We start from the raw sequence: 23,646 nt of genomic DNA, 5'->3' as shown, positions 1-23,646 counted from the left end.
ACCCGCCCGCCATGCTGCTGTGGGGCTTGCATGTGCCCGATGGCAGAGGGCAGCATCGTGGGCTGCAGCCTGGCTTGTGCCAAATTTCAGGTGGACACTGCTGGCTGGGTGGGCAGGGCTACCCTATCTCCTGGTCACCATGGACTGCTCGGTTGTACTGAGTCCCTCCACTTGGTCCCAGCCTGCCCAGCCTGGGGCAATGGTGAAACCATCAGAAGACCGATCTTCCCGGATCCATCTGGGCCTTTGTCTGCCATGTCCCCACACCAGTGGCCATCAGAGGGGAGAAGAGCATCACGCAGCAGCTGCCTCCCTCCCTGCCGGTTGGAAGGCCAGGCACCCAGGGCTGCCCCTACCTGACTGGTAAATGAACAAATGAATGAGGGAATGAATGAATGATGTGCAAAGGGCTCTGGGAATTATGCAAATAGAGCCCTGCCAAGAATTCTCTTTCTGGGGCTCCAGGGATAGGTCAGGGCAAATGGCTTGGAAACAAGCTGGGCCAGCGAGGACACGGAGCCAGCATGTTGGTGTCCCCTGCCAATGATTCGGGGATGCCGCATCCAGTCAGGGCCAGAGCCACAGCTCGCTGCCAGGAGATGGAAGACAGCTGGGGAGTCTCCTGCTTGGCGTGGGGGCTGCCTTCCCAGAGACAGAAGACCACCAAACAGATTTACGCAAAGAGGGTTCCTATGACACTCACTGGATCCTCCCCTTTATGAGGAAGTGGAAATGAATGTTCCCAATGTGCGTGCACCAGGGCTGTCTGGTCACATCTTTACAACACTGGGAGGAGGGCGTAGTGCCCGTCAGGGGCTCAGAGAGGTTGTCGGGTCCACGGTCACTCAGAGTAGCCCAGGGACTCAAACACAGGAGGCGCAGTGAGAACCGGGGATCAGTTTCTCCAAAGCACCACTTGCATTCCTTTGGGTCAAGGCCAATACGCCCTGGCACCAGTGGAGGGGGCTCCACACCTGTTCCCACCCTTCCCACAAGGCAGCCGCGAGGCGAGAGACAGGGAGGGTGAAGCGGTCTCCCTCCAGCCAGAGCCCTGGGGCATCCCTTGGTCCTGCCTTGTGAGTCTATCTGCCCTCCCCCATTTGTTTATTCATTCAGCAAACATTTCCCTGAGTCCCTGCCGGGCACCAGGCACCGAGGCAGGGGCTCAGGAGACAACAAGACAGACGAGGCCCCTGACCCCATAGAGCCTTCCCTCTGGTGGGGAGAGACCAAGAACCAGCTAACAAAGGAGAAGCCCTCAGATAGTGAAGAGTGATCCGCGAACAGAAGGAGGTCATACCTCCCAGATGGCGTGATGGGCGAACATCCTGCAGGACCCTGGCATGAGGAGCTCGGGAACAAAGCAGTCAAGGTGGACATCGGGGCAGAGGTGACCCTTGGGGGAGATGGGTGATCGGGAGCCTCCTGAGGTGTGTAAATGTCCTGCCCCTTGATCTGGGGGCGGAGGTGTGTGTGCACTTCATGCGTGTAAGTTCTACCTGGACAGTAAAGGGGGGACAGGGGGGAGGAGAGGGGAGACAAGGAGAGCCAGCAGACTGCAGACAGGGGCCGGGTGTAAGCAGTGCTGTGATGGGGACGAGCGGCTCTGCGAGACCCCAACCACAGACCCTCGGCCCCCCAGCCCCAGCGCTCACGGGCCACGGGTCACCTGGGGGGTGGCGGGCCCCTGCATTCGCCCTCACAGCCTGCGCCGCTGGTTCCCATGCTAACCCTCTGCTGAAACACACAGAGTGGTCTCAGTTTTCCTGACTGGACGCCAGCTGATACCCAGTGCCAGGAGTGACCCAGGACCCAAACCATCAAAGCTGGGACACGGGGACAGCTTGGGGATGTCCTTGCCAAGGAAAAACGGGATGCTAGCAGTCCACGCCATGCAGCGGCATTGCAGTTAATAAACTTGTCACCGTGTCTGGTTGTGATTAAGCTCCTTCTGAAGTACGTGCCTGGGGGAACAAGTGGTGGCTGCACTTGACCGTGACGTAGGAGTGGCGACTGCAGAGAGCTGACATCCGTCGCCCTGGGGGACGTACGGGGACGGGGGCGAGCAACAGTTACCGTCAGAGAACCGGAGGCCTGCGCGGCGGCCCTCGAATAAGCTCATCACTTTCAGCCCCGGGGACGACTCCCTGAAAACAGAACCGGAGCTTCAGTGTACAGACTGTCGACGCACGTGTACCGGCCTCACGGATGGCCGAGCCCCTCTGTGAAGATCGGGCATCACTCAGGAGGGTGATGGCCTGGGAATGTGGAGCCGGACATTTGAGTGGACGTGGATGAAGGTGGAAGTCTCGGCCCTCTGCATCTCTCCGAGGCTCCTGCCGGAAAGAGGGTCCCCCCGTGTCGGAGAAATGCACCTTTCCTCATCAGAAGATCTCGCGACAAACACCCGCAGTCCCTTTGCGGAGGGACTCCTGGTCTCCCCAGGATCCAGCCACACCCGTTCTTGCCTCTGGGCCCACACCTGGGGTCTGACCTCAGCCAGCTCTGGGGGACAGGGGACGAGACATTCAGGAGCAGGTGGCTCAAACGCCCAGAGAATCATCAGGCTTCGCTACGAAAACCTCAGGGAGATCGTTTGAGAGCCGATTTTTCGGGTGTCGTTCCAGGGGTGGGATGCAATGTCGACTGTGCGTCTCCCACCTGAGCCGGTAGACTTGCTGTGCTGGCTGAAGCCACTCCGCCGGTTTGACTGGCTGGTGGACAGACTGGACTCAACAGCGGCCCACAGCCAAGTTCAGATCCCAGAGCTTCCCTGGCCCGAGGGGAAGATGCACCCACAGGTCTGGGACGAGAAAGGACTGGGTGCATTTGTCACATGCACCTCACACCCCACTGACCCGGGAGGGGCCTGGAGCACCTTCCCCTTGGGGGAGAGAAGGAACACGTCAGTGAGGGATCCTCCTCTCTGTCTCCACACGGCCTCCTCCTCCATGTGTCGGATCTCCCCCACCCCCTCCATGAGGACACTGTGATGGCATTTAAGGCCCATCTGATAACGCAGGGTGATCTCCCCGTCTCAACAGCCTTACCTTAATCCCATCTGCAAAGACTTTGCCATATAAGGCATGGTTCCCAGGTTCCAGGGACTGGGACCTAGATATCTTTGGGGAGGGGGGTCACTTCAGGGGACCATACTTGCTGGGGTGGGGTTGCTGATTCCAGTGGGAATGACGGGGTTCTGAAATAGCAGCAGCCAGGCCATGGACAGCTGAGGACAAGAACTGTCCTGGGCAGTGGGTGAAGTGACAGAACGTTTGCTGTCCTTTGCTCAAAGCTAGTTGATCTCAGCGTCTCCAGGGATGAAACAGATGGATGGCCCAGCAAAATCTGCCTCGGTCACACAGCAGGATGCCTCTCTGCCTTAAGTCACCACCTTGGAGAGTCATGCCTCTCACCCAGGTCCCCTGAAGCCAGTTCACACTCTGAGCCCCTAGGTCCAGGGGCAGCAGTCACTTGAGGAAGGATCCAGAAACACCAGCACAAGGACCAGCTCTCAACCTCCCTCCACACCTGCCCCAAGAGACCTGCAGGCTTCGAGCAGGTTGGCTGTGCCCTGAGGACAGACCCTCAGAGGTTACAGGTTCTGATTGTCACCCACTCCTGGGGACCCCAAACACCGCTGCAGTCAGCCAGTCACCACCCTCAGGGGACACTTACATGCGGCCCACATCCACTCCAGGGTGGGCTGCGTGGGCCTGAGATTCCTGCCTCGGCCCACGAATGCACAACTGGGATAGACATAGCCGGCCACTGGCAGAACACCCACGGTGGCCCCTCGCCACAGAATGAGGCCTATTGGAGAGGGAAGAGACGGCGGAAGCCTGGACTTCTCTATTCCCACATGGGTACACCAAGAGCAGCCTCGCGCACCGTGAAGAAAGAGCCAGCAGGGCCACTCTCGGCGTCTGCGGAGGTGGTGACTTCTGACCCTGGACGTGCAGAAGGCAGACGCGTCTCGGAGAATGACTCTGGATGAGCGTTTCTCAACCTCCCCGCCATGGACATTTGGGGCCGGATCATTCTTTGTGGTGGGGCCATCCTGTGCGTTGTGGGGTGTTTAGCAGCATGCCTGGCCTCTACCCACTAGCCACCAGTGTCATCCCTCCAGTTGTGACAACCAAAAAAGTCTCCAGACATGGCCAGATGTCCCCTTGGAGGAGGTCTCCCACGGTTGAGAACCACAGCTCAGGATGATTCTAAACTTAATCAGTGATGACCTGACCACACGCACATTTCCAATTGTGGAAGCTCCGCTGAAAAAATCACTGAAACCCTGGCAGATGGCATGCGACTGCTGATTTGGTAAATGCGGTTTTCCTAGTGTCCCTGTGGAGAGTTTGCTTCCACCTGGAAGAGATAATGGCCACCTTTACAATCCTACCTTGGGCCTCCATTAATCTCCTGCTCACTGCCGTAATCTTGTCTATAAAGACCTCAGTCACCCTGAGATCCCAAGGCGCATCACACTGGTCCATCCAGCCACGCCATCATGTCAATTGATCCCGATGACCGGGAATTGGCAAATGTCTTGGATGACTTAATAAGACCCATCTGCTCCAGAGGGCGGGTCATAAACCCATGGAAATCTAGGAACCGGACACATGGGTGAGGTCTCTGGGGACGTGTGATCTGAAACATGGATCCTCAAAGTGAAAGAGAAGTCACGGCACCATGCCCTGCCTGTGCCTAGGAAGAGAAACGGCATTTGGGGGTCTCTCAGGGTCTCGGAGGCAACACATGGCACATTTGGGCGGGCCACTCCCAGTTTCAGGGCATTCCCAGGGTTCCAGCTTTGAGTGGGGCCCAAGGTGAGACCTGTGGGTCTGGGCTGCCGAGCAGCTGTTCTGCCGACCTCACCACCAGCATTTTTGATGGCGTTGGAGATGCTGGTGGCAAATTGGGGTGCAGCTTGGAATCCCAGAGAAGCTGGACCAGAAATCACAGTGCAGAAAGCTAGGCTTTGCAAGCAAAGGCATGTCTCCTCCTTGAGGCTAACTGTTCTGTTGAGGAACAGCTCAGCTGGGCGTTGTCTGGGCCATGAGGCCATTAGGTCAAGCGTGGCAGCGGCAGTCCCTCATCGTGTAGGCGTGGCGTCTCGGAGCTCGAGCTGGTCAAGAATACACAAGCACGCTAAGCAGAGGGGCTGGGACTCCTGCAACCCCCGCTCTTGACACACTGCCACCTCCTCATCATTCCACATCCGCAGCTTCATGAGGATTTCCTTATGACCTTTGACCGAGGACAGAAAACTCAGGCTTGGTTTATAGATGGTTCTGAACTGTTTTCTGTCACCAGCCAGAAGTAAATGAGAGCATGGCAGCTCTAATCAAGAGTGTCCAGAAGAGGGAGGTGGGCAGGAAGCCATCCAGTGGGCAAAACTCCCAGCACCATGTTTGGAGGTCCAGTCGGTTGAGATGGAGAAGCAGCCAGAGGTGTGGCTGTGCACTGACTCAGGGGAGGCGCCAACGGTTGCCCAGCATGGTCCGGGGCTTAGGAAGAGGAAGAGGGTGATGGAGAGGTCTGAGGGAAGGATGTGGGATGGATCTCCTGGAATGAGCACAGAGTGTGAAGATGCTGATGCCCCATGTGTGTGCACCCAAGGGCGTCCACTGCAGAGGGGGCTCTCAAAATCCAGGCAGACAATATCATCCGGGAGGGGGCACTTATTCTCTCTCCCAGCCACCCCAGTGCTTTCTCAGTGGTCCCACACAAAGTGGTAGTGGTGGTAGGGATGTTGGTTGTAATGGGTTGAATTGTGTCCCCCAAAAAGATGCATTCAAGTCCTAATCTTCAGTTCCTGTGACTGATCTGATTTGGGCCTTTGCAGACATAACCAAGTGAAGCCGGGGCCATTAGGGTGGGGTCCAACATGACTGGAGACCCTGAAAGAAGACGAAAATGACATGTGAGGGCAGAGACACAGGGAGAAGGCCACATGACGATAGAGGCAGAGATGGAGTGATGCAGCCGCAAGCCAAGGAACTCCTGGGGCCACCAAAGCTGAAAGAGACAAGGAAGGGTCCTTCCCTCAAGCCTTTGGAGGAAACCAGCCCTGCCAGCACCTTGGCTTTGGACTTCCGGCCTCTAGAACTGTGGGAGAACAAATTTCTGTTGTTCTAAACCTACTAGCTTTTGGCACTTTGCTACAGCAACCCACTATACAGAGATTACACGTGGGCTCAGAGATATGGCGAATCCGGCCACCACCGCCACCATGTGACTCACCTACCCAAAGCAGAAGCCACTACTGGGCCATCTGGTGGCATATTTCCCTGGGAATTTGTGCCACTCACTGGCGTCTGGCTGATTACCCCGGACCTCTGCCATCACAGAGGGGGCAACAAATCGTCCTCAGCGGATCTGGATTTGCCTTACCTGCCCGCAATGCTTCGGACAGCTCCACTGTCCGTGCATGTGCTTCTGCCTCATCCACCATCGTGGCGCTCCGTGCAACACTGCTTCCGACCAAGAAGTCAATTCACAGTAAAAGTCGTGCAGCATGGGCTCTGCCCTTGCAATTCTTTGGTCTGCCATGTTCCCCATCACCCTGTCAGGCCAAGTAAGAACTCAGATACCGTGTTAATTGGGTCTCTGTCATCAGGGTGCAATTTAGGTCTTGAATCAAAAGCCGTGCACAGTGCTGTCCTCCCACAGCCAAACACTGAGATCTGAGAAGGGAGGGGAAGAGGTAGACGGGGCTGCTCCCGCTCTTACACCCGGGGATCCCTTCTCTTCACTTCCCGTCGCTGTGACTTTGGACTCTGCCAGTTCCGATGCCCTGGTTCCTGGGGAGGAATGCTTCCATCAGGTGACATTAACCGTGGTTCCATTGAACTGGCACCTGGCCGTTTGGGGTACTGCATGCCACTGAACCACCTGGCACGTGAACAGCTCCTGTGCCGGCTGGGGGGACTGACACCACATCCAAAGGGGAATTTGGGTGTTGCTGCAGTGAAGACATCCTCCAGGGCGCCCCTCTGCACGTTCACCTGGGAGGGTGGAAACCAATGGAGAAAGAAGCAGGACCACTGAGGATTCAGACCCACCAGCAAGCTGAGTTCAAGTTACCCCACCAGGGAGAGACCCCTGACCAGCTGAGATGCTGTGTGAGGGCAAAGGAAACAGGACGAGTAGTGGGAGACGGAGGGTACTGTAAATATGTGTCATGGCCCGTGACCGGTTATGGAAACTGAGGCTACAGCTGCCGTGCGTATTCACATGCTTTCTTATTCATGATTGTGCACATGCATGTGTGTGCGTGTGTGCATTTGTGAGCGTGTGTGTGCACGTGTACATGCATGTGTACTGATTCCTTTCTTCCTCCCTTTTCCTCTCCCATTATTATTTTACCAATGGATTGTCAGCAGTGGTTAACTTAATTTATTCTATGGACCACAAAACATTCAAACGCAAATATTTATTCAAAAGCAAACAAAATATCATAGCTGAACCAGGAGAGAAACTGACATTTGTCCACAGACGATGCCATGACCATCACCAGGAAATGAGCATTGTGACCATCAGATCTTGTCCCCTTCTACAAAGGAGGGTAAATTGTCTTTGTTCTTCGGATGGGTAACTGCATCTGGTGAGGCAGAAGCGTGAACTGGCTGCTGTTGTCGACTGGAGATCTACATACGTGTGGACAGTGTGCATAGACGCAGAGCAGCCAAGGGGGCGGATGGTGCTGGTCACGTAATCTGTTGTTTCAGCTCCAAGCCCACCCTTCTGTGTGTCAAGATGCTGGGCTGGGACCTGAAAAACTACTTCTCCCTTGTCAGCTGGCTTCCTGGTAGGTTCTGCCCACAGGGACACCAGACAGAGGTGGGAGGGCAGGGTGGGGAGGGCAGGGGCAGGGAGAGTGGGCATGGGGAGGGCAGGGGCAGGGAGGGCGGGGGCGGGCGGGGCGGGGAGGGTAGGCATGTTTACATGCTGCTCTTGTTACTTTTGTCCCAAGCAGTGGCCCCCAGCCCTGGCGGCTGTGGCTCATTCTGGCCTTGAACTTCTTTCGTGCTCCCAGAACCAGCCCATCCCCCTGTCTCAGAGGCACCAGCAGCAGGCGGGCAACAGCCAGTGCTCGGAAGGGAGATGTCCCCCGGTCTGTGGGGCTCTGCTCTGAGCTGCGCGTTCTTGACTCTCCCATTTTCCTGAACTTACTCGCCCTGGATCATGCACGACCCCCTTGGGCCTCTCAGCCTGACCCACACCTCCGTTTACCCCCCTCGGGGGATTCCTGGTGCACTCTGTGCTCCTGGCTGGACCCCAACTGAGCAGACCCCCTGGCTCGGAGCACTGGGGAATTGAGTGGGTGCACAGACAGGCCGTGCCAGGTGCCCGGCCAGAGGAAGCCGGGCTCCTCCAACGTTGCGGCTAGGAGCTACAACAAGGCCCAGAGGAGGGGGAGCATTCGTAATGAACCGTGACACACCACTTTCCGTGGCGAGCGACTGCGCTGAGCGCCACGCCCCCCCCCCCCCCCGACATGCCCTCCTCGCTTAATCCTCTCAACAGCCCACAAGGATTGTCGTGGTGGGCTGAACCGCGTCCCCCGAATCCATTTGTTGAAGTCCTGACCCCAGGACCTCAGAATGTGACTCCACTTGGGAAGAGGGTCGTTGCAGATGTAATTAGTTAAGACAAGGTCACACTGGAGCAGGGCGGCCCATCTCCACTAGGGCTGTGTCCTTATCAAAGGGGAAATGTGGTCACAGACACCCACACGGGAGACACCATGTGAAGATGATGGCAGAGAGGGGAATGATGCATCTACAAGCCAAGGAACTCCGGAATGCCACCAAACCACCAGGAGCTGGGGGAGACCTGGAGCAGATTCTCCCTCATGGCCTCAAAGGGAGCCAGCCCTGCCCACACCTGGATCTCGGACCTCCAGCCAATAGGCGAGGAGAGGACGGCCTGCTGTTGTCTGAACCCGGCTGTGGTGCTGATTTATGGCTGCCCCGGGACATTTGCGCACACAGCAGCCAGGTGCTCAGCACCAAGCACAGCCCCATCAACACTGGCGGCCTGCAAGTCGCCAAGTGTGTGCTTCACATCCCTGTGGGTCACTGTTAATGCTACCCTCACACCTGATGGATAGGTGCCCCCAACAAGGCTGCAGCCCGGTGAGGATGGAGAAGGCAGGTTGGTTCCCACAGTGAGGGGTCCAGGTGAGTCGGCAGTCTCCCGTAGGACGTGGCCCACGGCACTCAGTGGCCACAGCGCGTGGAACGAGAAGCCTCCGTGAGAGCATCCACACCAGGCCCAGGCTCCTCCCCACTGCACTGGCCCAGGAGACACCTCCAGTAAAGTGGGGTGTCCTTCCACAGGCCTGGGGAGGGCTTGGCACTCCAGGGGGCCCTGATGTAAAGCCCCCTTTCACTGAGGAGGTGACACAGTGTGAACAACATGAGAGGTGTCCCAAGACACCGCATTTGAACCCATCTCCTTCAGTCACTAGCTGGGTCTTTAGAGCAAGTTACTTAACCCCCAACACCTGAGAGGAACCGCCTACCCAGGGCCAGGCACCCCCCTTCCCAGGGGCCCTGCAGTGCTGGCCGGGGAAGCTCGGGGCAGGGCAGTGGCCGGAGCTGCCCTGGGCACCATCGGAAGTCTCCTCCGGGGCTGCAGACCACCAGGACCCCAGTGACAGGAGGCACTGCAGGGTCCTCACACTGAGGGTGGGAGAGTCAGAGTCGGGCCAGGCTGCAGCCTCCTAGCAGGGGGCCTGCCCACAGTGACCCCAGTGCGTCGATGTACACCCAGGGCGTCTCCTAGGAAGTGGGGGGTCAGGGGCTCTTCTTAGGTCTTTGGCAAACTTAGCATCTTATCCTCGAGAGAGGGACGGACGGTGGGGGCAGCTGGAGAGAAAGTCATCAAGGTCAGGCGCCCAGCACCCGGGCAGCTCACAGGCCAGCAGAGTGAAAGATTGCTGAGTCCACGTGACCCCCCAGGCATGTGTGTGTATGTGTGTGCACGTGTGTGCGTACATGTGTGTGCATCTGTGGAGGGGGTCTGTGCATTTGTCCTCTCTGTGTGTGCATGTGTGCATGCATCTCACGTGTATACTGGCATGTGTGCACATGTGCACGTGTGTGTCTGTGCACGTGTGTGTGCATGCATGTGCATCTGGGGGCTGTGCATTTGTCATCTCTGTGTGTGCATGTGTGTATGCATCTCACGTGTGTACTGGCGTGTGTGCAAATGTGCACGTGTGTGTCTGTGCATGTGGGCAGGTGCACGTCTGCATGTGGTAACCCAGATTAGAAAGGAGAGAAAGGGTTTTCTCTCTCTCTCTCTCTCTCTCTGGACTGCATAGACCTGGCTCCCCCCCCATTCCTCACCAGACTGCTTCAGTCTGGTGAGGAACCCCAGCAGGCCTGGGGTTCTCTGAACTGAGTGAGGATGTCAGCCCTGTAGGTCCCCATGCAAACCTCGGTGTGTCCAGGAGCCCAGGTCCCAGCACGTGTTGGGTGTGGAATGGGCTGCATCCTCTCTCCTCTCTCGTCTGCACGTTGGCCCAGGGGCGATGTGCAAGTTCACTGGCTGAAAATGTCCTCGCTCAGAATCAGCCCACACCTTCCCCAGAAATCACTGCCGGCTGGGCAGTGCGTCCAAGGCCAGGCAAGATGATGCCCCATGGACACACACTGCCCCGTGGACACCAGGCAGGAAAGACACTGGACGGGGAGAGGAGAGGAGGTGGCACCACCATTCTGTGCCAGAACGTCCCATGTGACAATGGACAAGGACAGGCTCTTGCTCTGTGCCTTGGTTTCCCCACCTCTTATCTGACAGATGGGCTGGGTTGTCCCAGCCCTTCCAGAGCGATGCTCCACATCTCATGTGTGTCCTGGTGGCTGAAATTCACCAGAAGCCAGCAGGCAGAGAAGCAGGCCCCATGTGACAGGGCACTCTGAGGTCCCAGACACCCTGCAGGCCTTGCCTTGGGCAGACCTCCACTGTGGACACGGTCCCAACTCCAGCCAAGCCCCCCACTCCCTGAGCTCCAGGTTTGGACAGGGCAGGGCCCCGCTGCCCGTGCACCTCGCCAGGGTCTCTGAGCCTCCCCACCCCCTCCAGGCAGCAGTGCCTTCTACGCACCGTCTTCGGCTGTAGTTCTTGGCCTAATTATCTGTAACCTTCTGTTCGAAGCCCGCTGTCCTTGCCTGATAGAAACCAGTAACTTTGAAAGCAAACTGGGTCTTAATTTTCCTTGACAGCCCTGCTTGAAGCCTGCAGGCCTAGCTGGGCTGTAATTAAATGCACATTCGTATTCCAAACAAATTAAGTACAATTAAGGACCCTGAGTTATGGGCATCTATCGCTCCGTGATGTTTTTGTAAAAGTTACCCCATCGAGATCAAAGACGGAGGAGGCTTGCCTTAATTGCTTCATTAGGGCGCCGTGCACCGGGCTTCGCAAGGACCGGCCCTGAGGTCTCTTTGGGAATTACTCAAACGACGGCTCTCAGAGTAATTGCTTCCATATTTCTCTCCCGGAGACGTTCCGGCCTCCACGGATCAGCTGCAATGGCTTCAGGAACCCAGCTCGGCTCAGGTCCCCACGGCAGCGGCCAAGGCGTTTTCATGGCGCCTGCACTGAGGCCCCACCGGGCCGGCCGGTGGGTGGGCTGCCCCTGCTCTGCCCACACTCGGCCTCTTAGCGGGGGGAGCCGGTGGCCCAGGGAGTGGAGCCAGGCCAGCCCACAGGTCCACCAGACAAGCAGACATGCACCATCCGGACCTCGGTCAGCTTGGTGCACCCCCGAGGCCATCTGAACAGCCAGCCTTGGCCTCAATGCTTGGCTTGGGACCGCAGAAGGGGGTGAGGTGCCCCGACCTGAAGTTGACCTGAAGACCCCAAGCATGGGGCTGGGGGTAGGGGCCACGGGGGGCTCAGGAGTGGTTTCTCAGCATGGTTCTGAGCCTGCTGTGTGAGGTGTGGCCGCCCCAGCCCCCAGCTCTGCCAGCCACTGTGGATGGCCCCTCCACGCCATGCCACTGTCGATGGCCCCTCCACGCCATGCCACTGTCACCCTCACCTGGACCCACGGGGAAGGCCTCCCGTACTGCCAGCCCCCGAGCAGGGAGAACATGCAGGTCCTTCCACATGACCCCTCCAGGATCGGGGAGTAGAGCTGCCGGGGGGATCCCGGCCACACGGCTGCCGAGGGAGGGCCTCTCATCCCGGGCCCAGCTCCTCCGTGCCCTGAGTGGACACAGCAGCTGGATCGAGACCACAATGGCCTGAGGGCAACGTCCGAACTAGGGCTACCGGATAAAATACAGGACGCCAGCACGTGTGAATTTCAGATAAACAAGGAATTGTGCTTGTGCGATGTTGGGGGTATCTTTACACTAAGAGAGACTCTGTTTCCCTGAAATTCCATTGTACCTGGGCATCCTGCCTTCTATGTCACTGGCTCCGGCCCCCTGGCCAGACGTCGGGAAGAAGGTAGGAGGATGTGAGTGTCCGGATGCGACTGAAGAGCTGGCTTCTCCTCCCTGCGCAGACAAGTGCCGGGCCTGGCTCCACCTGCAGGAAGGCAGTGTTGCGTTGGCTCTGGGCGGAGACACCCCGAGACCTGAGAGCGCCCGGCACCCAGCCCTGCGAGCCAGCCTGGACCACTCCCTCGGTCTGACCCAGGGCCGCCCTGCCCACCCTGACCTGCTGCCCAGCCACTCCACGGAGCCCCCTCAGGTACATCCACCCCAATGGCCCCCCACCTCCTCTTCCCCCGTCAGGGGCATCACTGCCTGAGGGAGGGGGTGGGCCCCCTTGGGTCCCGGTGGAGCCTGACTTGGCGAGGAGCTCAGTGAGCACCCTGTTGTGGGCTGAATTGTGTCTCCCAAATGATGTGTTGAAGTCCTAACCCTGGTACCTGTGAACATGGCCTGATTTGGAACCAGGCTGGCTGCAGACGTGATCGAGTTAAGAGGAGGTCATACTGGGTTGGGGCAGGCCCTGATCGGATGGCTGGTGTCCTTGTAAGAAGGTGGGAGACAGACACAGGGAGAAGGCGGCCATGTGATGACGGAGGCAGAGATGGAGTGATGCCACCAGCCCAGGAACACCTGGAGCCACCAGAAGCCGAAAGGGACAAAGAAAGATCCTCCCTAGAGACTTCGGGGGTTGGGGACACACTTGGGGACACCAGGGCAGCAGCCTCGCTGGGTCAAAGCCTCTCCCTGTCCCAGGTGGGCGTGGCCTCTGCCCCCACCTGGGACCCCCAGGCAAGAAGCCTGAACCCCAGCACCGAGCTCTGACCCATCTCATTTCAGACACTCCTCGGCCTGGGCCCCAACTTCTGCTGCATGGGGCCACCACTGACGTTAGGGGTGTGGGGAGCGCTCCCCAACATGAGGTGTCACTGTACCCAGAACTGTGAGCTCTGGCCAGAGGGGAAGGCGCCGCGGCAGGAGGAGGGAGGCAGGGGGCGGGGTGCGCGGGGCTTCTGGACCCTCTTGGGACTGAGCACAGCCGTGGCCCCACACCCAGCAGGATGGGTGCCCAGTGCCCCTGAAGACCCCACCCCGGGGCTCCCCGTTCCCACTACACTGGGTTCTGCCGAGAGCCTGCCGCTTCCAGGGGCCACCTCACACAGCACACTCTCTCTGGAACAGTGAGCAGGCCCACGTGACTCTGTGACCCTGGCAGGGACAGCTTCCCTCTGCAGACCTGGTTCCTGCCCCTACAGGAGAGGCTGAACCAGATGACCTGGCACTCTCTCTGGATCCCAAACTCTAGGAATCTTTGGCTAAAAAAGAAAGAGAAAGGCCCCCATCACATCCCAGGGCCCACCAGATTCTGCCATGCAGTTTCACCTTTGAGTCCACCCCACGAACACTGGCCAGTGGTGGACAGTGGAGGGAGGGGCGCCCTGGCACACGGCCACTGGGTCAGGCATGGGCAGGGAGGAGCCCAGACCCGCTTGGCCATGGCTGCACCCAGGGGCTGCTGGAGGCACAGACCTGATCACCGCCCGTCCCTGCCCACGTCCACCCTATCCCCACTGCAGGTCTGGCCAGCCCAGAGTTCATCAATTCCATACCCATACTTCCAAGAAGGTGCTGGTCACCTGTGGGTACTTCTGTCACCAGCGGTGCCGCATCGCAGCGTTGGGAATGGGGTTTAACCCCAGGACCTCCAGGGACGGAGTGAAACGTGCTTAGTGGGAATGGAGTGTCAAGGACAGAGGCTTTCACCAAAGCGGGGGCCAAGGGTATCCACGGCCTTCCCGGGCACCAGGGCCTGAGTGGACGGAGGCAGGCAGACATCACGGGCCTCCCCTCAGGGCCAGTAGGCACTCTCGGGCCCCAGGACTGACCTGAGGCCAAAGAGGCTCCCAGTCTGCCTTCAGAGACCGTCCACACTGCAGGAAAGCGCCAGTTCTTGCCTGCTCCTCCAGGGAGCCCTCGGGAAACCCCCAGATGCCCAGAGAGGGGCCCGCCTGGCCAGGTCCCCGTGGACATTGGTGCCCTACAGCTCCGAGCCTACCCACCGGGGAGCTCCTTCCTCACACTTTGCAGGAAATCAGGTATTGGGACAGTGCTTCCCAAACCGTGTCCCATGGAACACTAGGGACGTGAGCAGTAAAACAGCACCATTTATTCTCCCCTCTGCGTGTTAGGGCTGGACTGAGGCTGGACGTGGATTCTCCAATTTCCTCCTCACAGCGCACCTCTGGGGCAGGGGCTATTAAAGGCCCTGCAGCGGAGTGCAGGGCGTGGAGGCTCAGAGAGGTTGAGCAGCTGTGCCGGAGTCACACAGCCGGAAGGGCTGGATTGAGAGTTGACCACGGTTGGCTTCCAGGCCCAAGGCCCCTCCCAGCAGCCGCCCAAGTGGGGCGAGTCCTCTTAGCTCCGGGACCAGGTGCACGGGCAGGCCTCCTCCTGAGGGTGTGTCTGAAGTCCGGGGGCTGCAGCCCATGGCTCCTGCCAAGCTGGACAATGACGGATCACGGGCAGCCTGGGACCCCCGCCAGGCTCATTACCCACCAGCCAGCCGTTGAACAGGCCGCCAGCCTCACCCCAACGCTCATCGAATATGCATAGCTCTATTAGCACAGCGGGAGACGGCCCCAGGGACCCTCCGCTCCAGGAAACTTTAAGTAGAAATCAAAACAGATCCTGAGAAGGGGTCAGGTGGTGGGCGCCAGGCGGTCAGGCTGGTGAAGCCTCGATGATGAGCCGGAAGCCCCCCAGGCCCTTCCCAGGGAGTTGCCCCCACCCGCAGCCCTGATGTCACCTAGGAGGGGTGGCCGGGGACCTGGACACGCCCCTCTGTCTCCCTGTGCCTGGGACCACATGGGGCCCCGGGGCCCTTGGAGGTCTTGTTATCAGGAGCCCCCACCACCCCAGGAGGACACCACCAGGTGCTCCTGGTCCTTGGGGCCCGGGATCTTGGCCCCCTACCACTTTGTTCTGGGGTGAGAGCCTTGGGAGGGTTCCTGATTAAAGCTGCTGGTGGCAGGAGTCTGCCGCCTCTCCCTGCCCCACTAGGGGTCCGCCCCCTCTCCCCTCCCAACAAGGGATAGTCCCTCCTAGAGCAGGGAGCGCCACCCTCCTAGAGCAGGGAGCACCACCGTCAGGAAACAGGTAGCCATTAGAAGACTCATCCCCCTTATAGCAAAACTCCTCACGTGAGGGGCCCCCGCAGCCCCAACCCTGCCCTCCACCCTTTCTCATCCCCAGCCAATCCCTCAGAACCGCCCAGCCCAGAACCGCTCTTGTATGGTCGGGGCCTCCGCCCACCAACGCCTCGTCCATTTCTCCGTCCTTCCTTGGGTCACCCCATGGCAGCATCTGACATGGTCCACGGCTCCCACAACTTGCCCTTCCAGCCTCTCGTGGCTGCCTGACCTCACCCCCACTCTCCTTGGTCCAGTGTCCTCCTTGGCCCCTTCCTTCGTTCTCATCTCCCTGACTTCTTCCTGTGGGATACCCAGGGCCCAGACTCACTCCTTCTCTGTCCAAACTTAGAGCCTCTCTAGAGTCCACCTCCAAAGCCCACCCACAGGTGTGACCGCCAAGCTTCCAGGGCTGGCCCACCCACCTGAGCCCTGACAGTCTGTGCGGCCTCAGCATCAGGTATCTGCTGGACCTTATGTCAGGGCTGCCGCCAGCCAGGGTTGACCCCCCAACACTGTTCTCAGGGCAGAGATGGGGGACAGGAGGGAGTCCCCCACTGTCTGCCAGATTCGGGCCCCCGAGAGGAGTCTCCCCACACCACCATCCCAGCAGCACCCCCGCTGTCCTCCTCTCCACGCAGGCCCCCAAAGCTGCCTAAAAAGAACGTTTTCCCCTGAAGAGCCAGCCTTCTCGGACCCCTGATGTGGCCTAGCCCCCAACCGGAAACGAGCCTCCACCTCCACCTCCACCAGCTGCCGCCCCTGGAAGTGGCTCGGGGACTCGCGCGAGAGAAGCTGGAGTGAGGAAGCAGGAGCCCCACGCCTGACACCTGGTGTGGACGGGCCCCCTACCGCCTCCCACCTTGCCGCGAAGGGTGGGGCCCGAAGGAAGTTTCCAGTCACTGCCGGAGCACTGGAGACCTCACAGCCACAGGCCTATCCCTGGAGGGCGGAGTCCATGACACACTGCCCCCAGAGCTCATGACTACGCCCCAGGACGCCATGGCCATGCCACCCAGAACAACCCCAGCACCACCCCCTCTCCCTACTGGTGATGCCCCTGCTGAGTCCCCGAGTGTTGGGGACACAGATGACACTTTTCTGCCTGCCCCCAGGGGAGATGGCGTCTGGTGAGGGAGAGATGCGGGAGCCTGGGGGCTGCCCTCCTATCTCTCTCCCAAGGTCACACCCAGAGTCACGCCCTTGCACAGCCCTCCTCTTGAGGCCAGCAGAGTGTGACTTGCTTCTGGCCCATAGAATATGGCAAAGATGTGGGTGCAGCCTCCCCTGGTCAGGTTACCTCAGACAAGAAAGGCTCATCTGCACCAACTGCAGTGACAGTCTCCTGTTGGCCGTCTTATGATAGGCCCATGGGGCAGGGACTGTGGGTGGCCTCTAGGAGCCAAGAGTGGCCCCTGGTTGACAGCCAGCAAGAAAGTGAGGACCTTTGTCCTGTAACCACAAAGAAATGACTGCTGTCAGCACCCAGAATGAGCCTGGAAGTGGATCCTCCCCCAGCAGAGCCCTCAGATGAGAACGCGGCCCGGTCGACACTGTGACTGCAGCCTTGTGGGACCCCGAGGAGAGGACCCAGCTGAGCCTGGACTCCTGACCTCTGGAACCATGAGATACTAAACGTGTTATGTGAAGCCACTAAGTGTGCGGTGACCTGCTACAGAGCATGGTAACTAACTCATTATGCCTCGAGGCACAAAGGAAAGGCAGGGAGTGGGTTCTGGGGGGACGCTGGGTTAAACAAAACTAAACAGGTTTCCTTCCCATCAGCATCTCAGAGCTCTGTACCCCGTTACCCTCCCAGAGGGGCAAACAGCTGCCTCTACTTACCCAGCGTGCCTTTTGTCAGAGCCCAGCTCACTCACGCTCTGAGGAGCACTGCTGGGAAAGTACCCTGGAAGACACAGTCCACTCCTGCTGCCTGCCAGGCTGCCCACCCCCCTGCCCAGCCCGTTCCTGCCTCCCCGGCCAGGGTGGCGTCTGTCCCGACCCCTCCTGGGTTTGCAGCCTGTGGCCTTGCTCCCGCCGTCCCTCCCTGGGGGACAGGAGAGGCTGCTCTCCTGCAAGGTCCACCTAAGTGCTGCCTCCTTTCTGGAGCCCTCTCTGGCCTGCCCAGGGAGACTGGGGAATCCCCCCTCTGGACCCTGGGCCTCCTTCACACACCATGTGGCCCTCAGCCACTGGTCATGCCCAGGACACAGGGCACATAGTGCCATCACCTGACACAGCCCCACGCATGCAGGGGTGCTCAATGTATGCTTATTGATGAACACATGAGGGGAAGGATTAATGAATGACACAGAGCAGAGAGTGAACAGGCGAAGCCCACACTTAGGGGAGGAGACATTGCTTCCAACGTGGGCATCGGGCATCGAGGGGGAGCTGGAGGCTCTGGATCCGCATGTGAGCAGGGGCTCGAGGCTGGTTAGACCAGCTGTGCCAGGAGGGGGGAAGAGCACTGCAGGGACACAGAGGACAGAGAGCCATCACCAGGCTGGACCATCAGGTCCCTGGGACATGTGGGAATGAGGCTAAAGGGGCCTAGGCCCCAGAGGGCCACAGGGGCCCTGCCAGTTTCTAAGGACAGCTGAGTGGCCTGGCTAGTGGGAAGAGGGAGAGGTGACACACGGGAGTCTGCTGGCTGGAGGACGGCAGGAGTCTGGGCAGGGGACCAGATGGGGCCTGGGCACGTGGCGGCTGGACAGTGGACAAGCAGCAGAGTGGATATCAGGACTCAGCAGCCAACCTAATTCAAGGGGAGGCAGGGTATGGTGACCCCCATGCCAGGCTCCAGGAGGGTCGGAGGCCAAGAAACATCACAGTCAGAGGGAGGAGGAGGGGCCAGAGGAGGAGGGCTCGGAGCCCCGCCTCCCAGAGGGGGTCACTTCCCCTCCCCCATCACAGTCACCTGTGACCCCCAGGCAGCTGCTGTGGGATCCCATCTCCGTGGGGTCCCATAGTGCAAATGGAGGTTCCCCCACAAGCCAGCGAATAATTAGGGCACTTCTCACCCTGAGCCCCCCACTGGGGGCAGCGGGCACTTTCCAGACAGGACCAGTCAGAGCTTCTGTAGAAGTGAGGCCCAGGCCCGCGCCATCATGCTGGGGGTCGGCGGGGACAGGCCGCAGCACAGAGTCACTCCCTCCCAGCAGCCACTCCTCAAAGAGGATCGGGCGTCAGTCAGGGTCTCCACCTGTTTCCCAGTGCTGGGCAAGCTCCAAAGGGTGGCCAGGCCACTGCCCCACACAGGACAGGCAGCCTTGACCACAGCAGCCCTCCCCTCAAGCTGGCACTGGGCATGGGGGTGAGGGGAGTCCGCTGCCCCAGAGAGGGATGTCGAGTGGGCACCCGGGCGTGGACCTGGGCGTGCGTGGGAGTGCAGGACTGTGGGGCACTAGGTGTGCCGGGAGTGAGGGGGCCTGAATGGGCTTGGGCTTGCGTGGTACATGTCTCATCTGGGAAACAGCACAAGGGGGAGATGAGAAGAAACTGGCAGTTCTACATCATCCCCGCTCCCGCCTCCCCTCCTCCCCCTCCTCCCCATATCCCTTCTCCCCCACCTCCCCATATCCCTTCTCCCCCACCTTCCCATATCCCTCCTCCCCCTCCTCCCCATATCCCTTCTCCCCCCTCCCTCTTCTCCCCCTCCTCCCTTCCCCTCCTCCCCCTCCTCCCCAAACCCCTTCCCCCTCCTCTCCCTCCTCCCCATATTCCTCCTCCCCCTTCTCCCACTCCTCCCCGTATCCCTCCTCCCCCCTCCCCCTCCTCTTCCTCCCCTTGCCCTTCCTCTCCCTCCTCACCTTCTTCCCCATGCTCAGCCCACATGTCAGAAGGTTCCACACCAGTGTAACATAACCAGGAAAGTCGTTTCTGGCCAGGCGGCAGAGGTGCTGAGAGGGAGGGGTCTGGGTGGGCACAGGCCTGGCTATTAGGTTCTGTGAGGCCTATTGATGAGCCGGGTGCCAAGTGTCTCGTCCATGCCGTAGCACACAGGAATGGGGAGAAAATAGTGCTTAAAGGGTGGATTTTGGGGGCAATGCTGCGGTGGGGGCTCTAAGACACCGGCTGCCAGGACAGTTCTTGGGTCTAGGGGAGGCAGGAGGTGTTGTCCTCTGTGGTGGGCGGGGACGATGGGGAGAGGACAGCGCCAGGCTGGCAGGCCACATGATGGCTGAGCAGGCCACATGATGGCTGAAACTGGTGTTTGGCCGGGTCAGCAGGTGGCCACACAGAAAATGAGTCCCCGGGGCGGCAATAATTGTAAGTGTCAGCGAAAAGTCAAGGTCTCAGTAGCCCTGGTCTGTGATGACTTCTGCCACAAACAAATACAGATGAAAACAACGCCGGAGACACCAGCTCTGATGCAGGAGGAGGCTTAACCCCCGCGTGTCCAGGCAGCTGGGGCAGAAGGGCAGGGGCACCAGCTCTCCCCGAGGTGGCCGCAGAGGCTGTCCCTTCACAGCACAGACAAGCATGGCCTCCCAAGTGCCCCCGCTGCCCCCGTCTGCAGACCCCAACCTGCCCAGGGCAGCGGCCAGCTCTGGACACACATCCCCCCGCCCCTCCCCCCACCCCCACTCAGCTCCCAGCCCGGGCGGCTAGGGGTGTTGCTCTATGAGCCAGAAACACAAACAGCCCACGGGTGGGGGACAGGCTCTCCACGTGTGGAAATGCTGCCCGCCTTGTGCCCAGAGACACCCTGATAGCGAGCAGAATGCGCCTTCGCCATAAGAATGCAGAGGCCCCCGTGAGCATTTGCAACGTTCACCTGCCCACCGCCACAGAGTGGCGTCCAGAATAATGAGATCAAAGACCGCAGGGCCAGGGGTGCTGGCGGCAGGTCGTTACCATGGTTATTTATGAGTGTGTTCATTTACCCCCCGCTCGGTTCAACCAAGATTTAAAAGAGCGGTCACCGTGCACGCACGTGTATCAATCATAGACGTGCCACAGGCGGAGCCCCCGCCTCCCGCCCGCCCCACCTGCAGCCTCCCTCCTCCAGGCCCATAACAGAAGCCCATGCAGGCCCCGCGGCGCTCAGCTCCAGGGAGGGCCCTCCCGGCCCGGGGGACACTCCTCTGCGGGTAGCGTCCACACCCGGGGAGGGCCCTCCCGGCCCGGGGGACACTCCTCTGCGGGCAGCTCTCTTCAGGGAGAGCCAGTGTCCATGCCGGTCGTCATAGGCTGCTCTTCCTCGCAGCTTCTCAATGAAAGCGAGGAGACTGCCTCCCACCGTGCCGTGGATTGAATAATGTCCTCCTGAATTCACGTCCACCCCAAACCCCGGAATGTGACCTTAGTTGAGAATAGGGCCTCACAGGTGTAGGTAGTTAAGGATCTTGAGGTAAAATCACCCTGGATTTAGGGTGGGCCCGCATCCAATGGCTGGTGTCCTTATAAGAAGAGGAGACACAGACACAGGGGGAAGAGGGCCGTGTGACGACGGAGGCAGAGGTTGGAGGGATGTGGCCACAAGCCCAGGAACACCTGGAGCCCCCAGAAGCTGGAAGAGGCAGGAAGGATCCTCCCCTGGAGCCTCCGGAGGGACGCAATCCTGCCGACGCCTGACCCCTTGATCTCTGACTTCTGACCTCCAGACTGTGAGACAATCGATTTCTCTTATCTCAAGCCTCCCAGTTTGTGGACGGCAGCCCCAGAGAAGTAGGACCCAAGGTTGTTCAGGACACCTCCAGGGCCTCCCTGTGCCCCTGCGTGGCCCAAGTCGGCCCTGCCCCTGCCCTGGGAATTTCCATCGGCATCAGGGTCCCCTAAAGCCCCTCCAATCACAGGCCGCACGCAGCCCCTCTCCCTCCCCGTCACACAGAAATCAGCAAGACGTTGGGAAACATTTTCACGAACAATCGTCCACCCAGCACAGAAGACAGGATCTGCCTCGCTCCTGTTCCCAGAACACAGAACACGGGGCTCCCCTTTGTAAACGCCAGTTTGCTGGCACCCTCTCTTGCAGGGCCACCCGTGTGGAGGTGGCCAGGCAGACATGGTGTTCGGTGTCTTCCTGACAGGGGTGGCAGGGCCTCACGTGGCAGCGGTGGGGGCCGGCGTGTGGATTACCACCAGGAGATGTGGGAAGTGGTGGGGTGGAAGTGGGCACTACCAGCCAGCCACAGGGAAAGAAAAGACAGCGTCATTCCCAACTTCTGAAAGGGGAAGGTGACATCATGTCTTCTGGGAACCACATTCCACCGGCTGGTTGAACGCACGGTCCGTGTTGGTGCAGACAGATGTGGTCGGGTTTTAACTGGAGGGCCCCACACCCGCTGTCACGGTCGCCCCTCTGCTTCCCGGGCGCCCGCCGTGCCCAGGGAGCTGTGCTGTCATCCACATGGTCGTGTGCCTTACTTGTCTTCCTTTTCCTGCAGGTGGACCTAAGCCCGGCACTTCCTTTGTCCTGCGCCTCGCGGAGGGACGTTGATTGCAAGTTAGACCCACGAGTCCAGGCTTGACCGCTATTTGTTTTCCATAACAGTATCTTCTCAACCTTGAAACTGCTTTCTGTTTTGAAAATTATCTGACATCTGAAAATAAGCCCCATTCGAGGACAAATGCCAGTGCACCCAAGGCTGAGGGACCGTGAGCAAACAAATGAGTTTTGGGTCTGCTGATCCTAGACTCATGTTCCTCCCTGTGCTCCTTCATATGCCAGCCCTGCTCAAGAGCCCGCCATGGCTCCCACTGCCCCCAGCACCACATGCAGGGGCCTGAGCTTGACCACTTGGACCAGGAGGCCAAAGCCAGCAGCCACTGACCTCTGGAGGCAAAGACTGACTCCCACAGTCTGATGGGGCCAGACCCAGGAACCGGGCAGTAGGGGCGGGGCTGGGGGGAAATGAAGGAGTGGGCGTCCTGGAGGCTGACAGTAATCGCCCAGGGTTAGCCCATTATAGGCACACATGGGCACACACATGCAGGTGTCTGGGACACAGGCAGACACGGGTCACGTGCAAGCACAAACGTGTGGTCACACACGCATACATGGGGCACACACACGGGGCACACGTGAGTGGGCACACGTGCACACGCACAGAGTTCCAAGACCAGCACCCAGGCCTGAACGGGGCCCGGTAAGCACCCCCCACTGCTGGCCTGAGTGTAAATGAAAACTGTGCACAGAGGACAGCTGTGGCTGTCCCCAGGCTGAGTCCAGAAGCTGAAGAAGCCTCTCGGGCTCCAGGCTTGGCCTGTGGAAGGGAGCAGCCTGAGCAGCCCCACCTGCGCCGCGAGCCCATCCTTGACCGGTTGGTCCCTGCCTCTCCTGCAGGCGTTGACCCTGCAGCTGGCCAGGAGGACCGTGCCATCCCTCGGGGGCTCTGCTCTCCATCATGGCCTGGCCCTTGCCCGAGAGGGCCCCCGGGGCTCCCCAGATGGGGCCTAGGCCCTGGCGACAACCCAGATGACAGGACCCAGTCGTGCTCGGGGCACCATGCCATTCAGGGTCAGGAGCTGCCTGGGCAGGGCCCCTCGCTCAGGTGTGCAGCGGCAGCTCCAACACAGAAAGGTACTCGAGTCCCCTCGATGGCCCAGCAAAGCCGTGTCCCAGCTCCAGCTGCTCCCCAACGCTGCCCCTGGCTGTGGGAGCGGCCCCCAGGCCAGGACACTGGAGAAACGGGGGACAGGCGTGGAGTGCGGCCAAGCGCAGCCCCAGCGCCCAGGGAGGGTCCCAGCAGGGCCAGGCGGCCCCTCACCCGCGCCGGCTCTGGGCTGGCGGCTCGCCGTGTCCGCCTGGCCGAGCACAGGCTGGGCGGCCCACTTGCTATTTTGGGGCGAGGGGCGCAGCGGCTGAGGCACTCGGTGTCACTGGGAGCTGGCGGGGGAGGAGGGCAGAACCTTCAGAACTAATGTCAATTTTCTGCATCAAATATTTTGATAATTAAACAAAGCTGATCAAGAGAGGCGAGCAGCACGGCTCCGGAGCTCAGGAAGCAGCCCATTAAATAGAGGGCCCGAAAGCGCCCGCGGCGGCA

The sequence above is a fragment of the Diceros bicornis genome, chromosome 13 (assembly GCF_020826845.1).
Source record: "Diceros bicornis minor isolate mBicDic1 chromosome 13, mDicBic1.mat.cur, whole genome shotgun sequence".
Lineage (NCBI taxonomy): Eukaryota > Metazoa > Chordata > Mammalia > Perissodactyla > Rhinocerotidae > Diceros > Diceros bicornis.
This window is presented reverse-complemented; position numbering follows the sequence as displayed.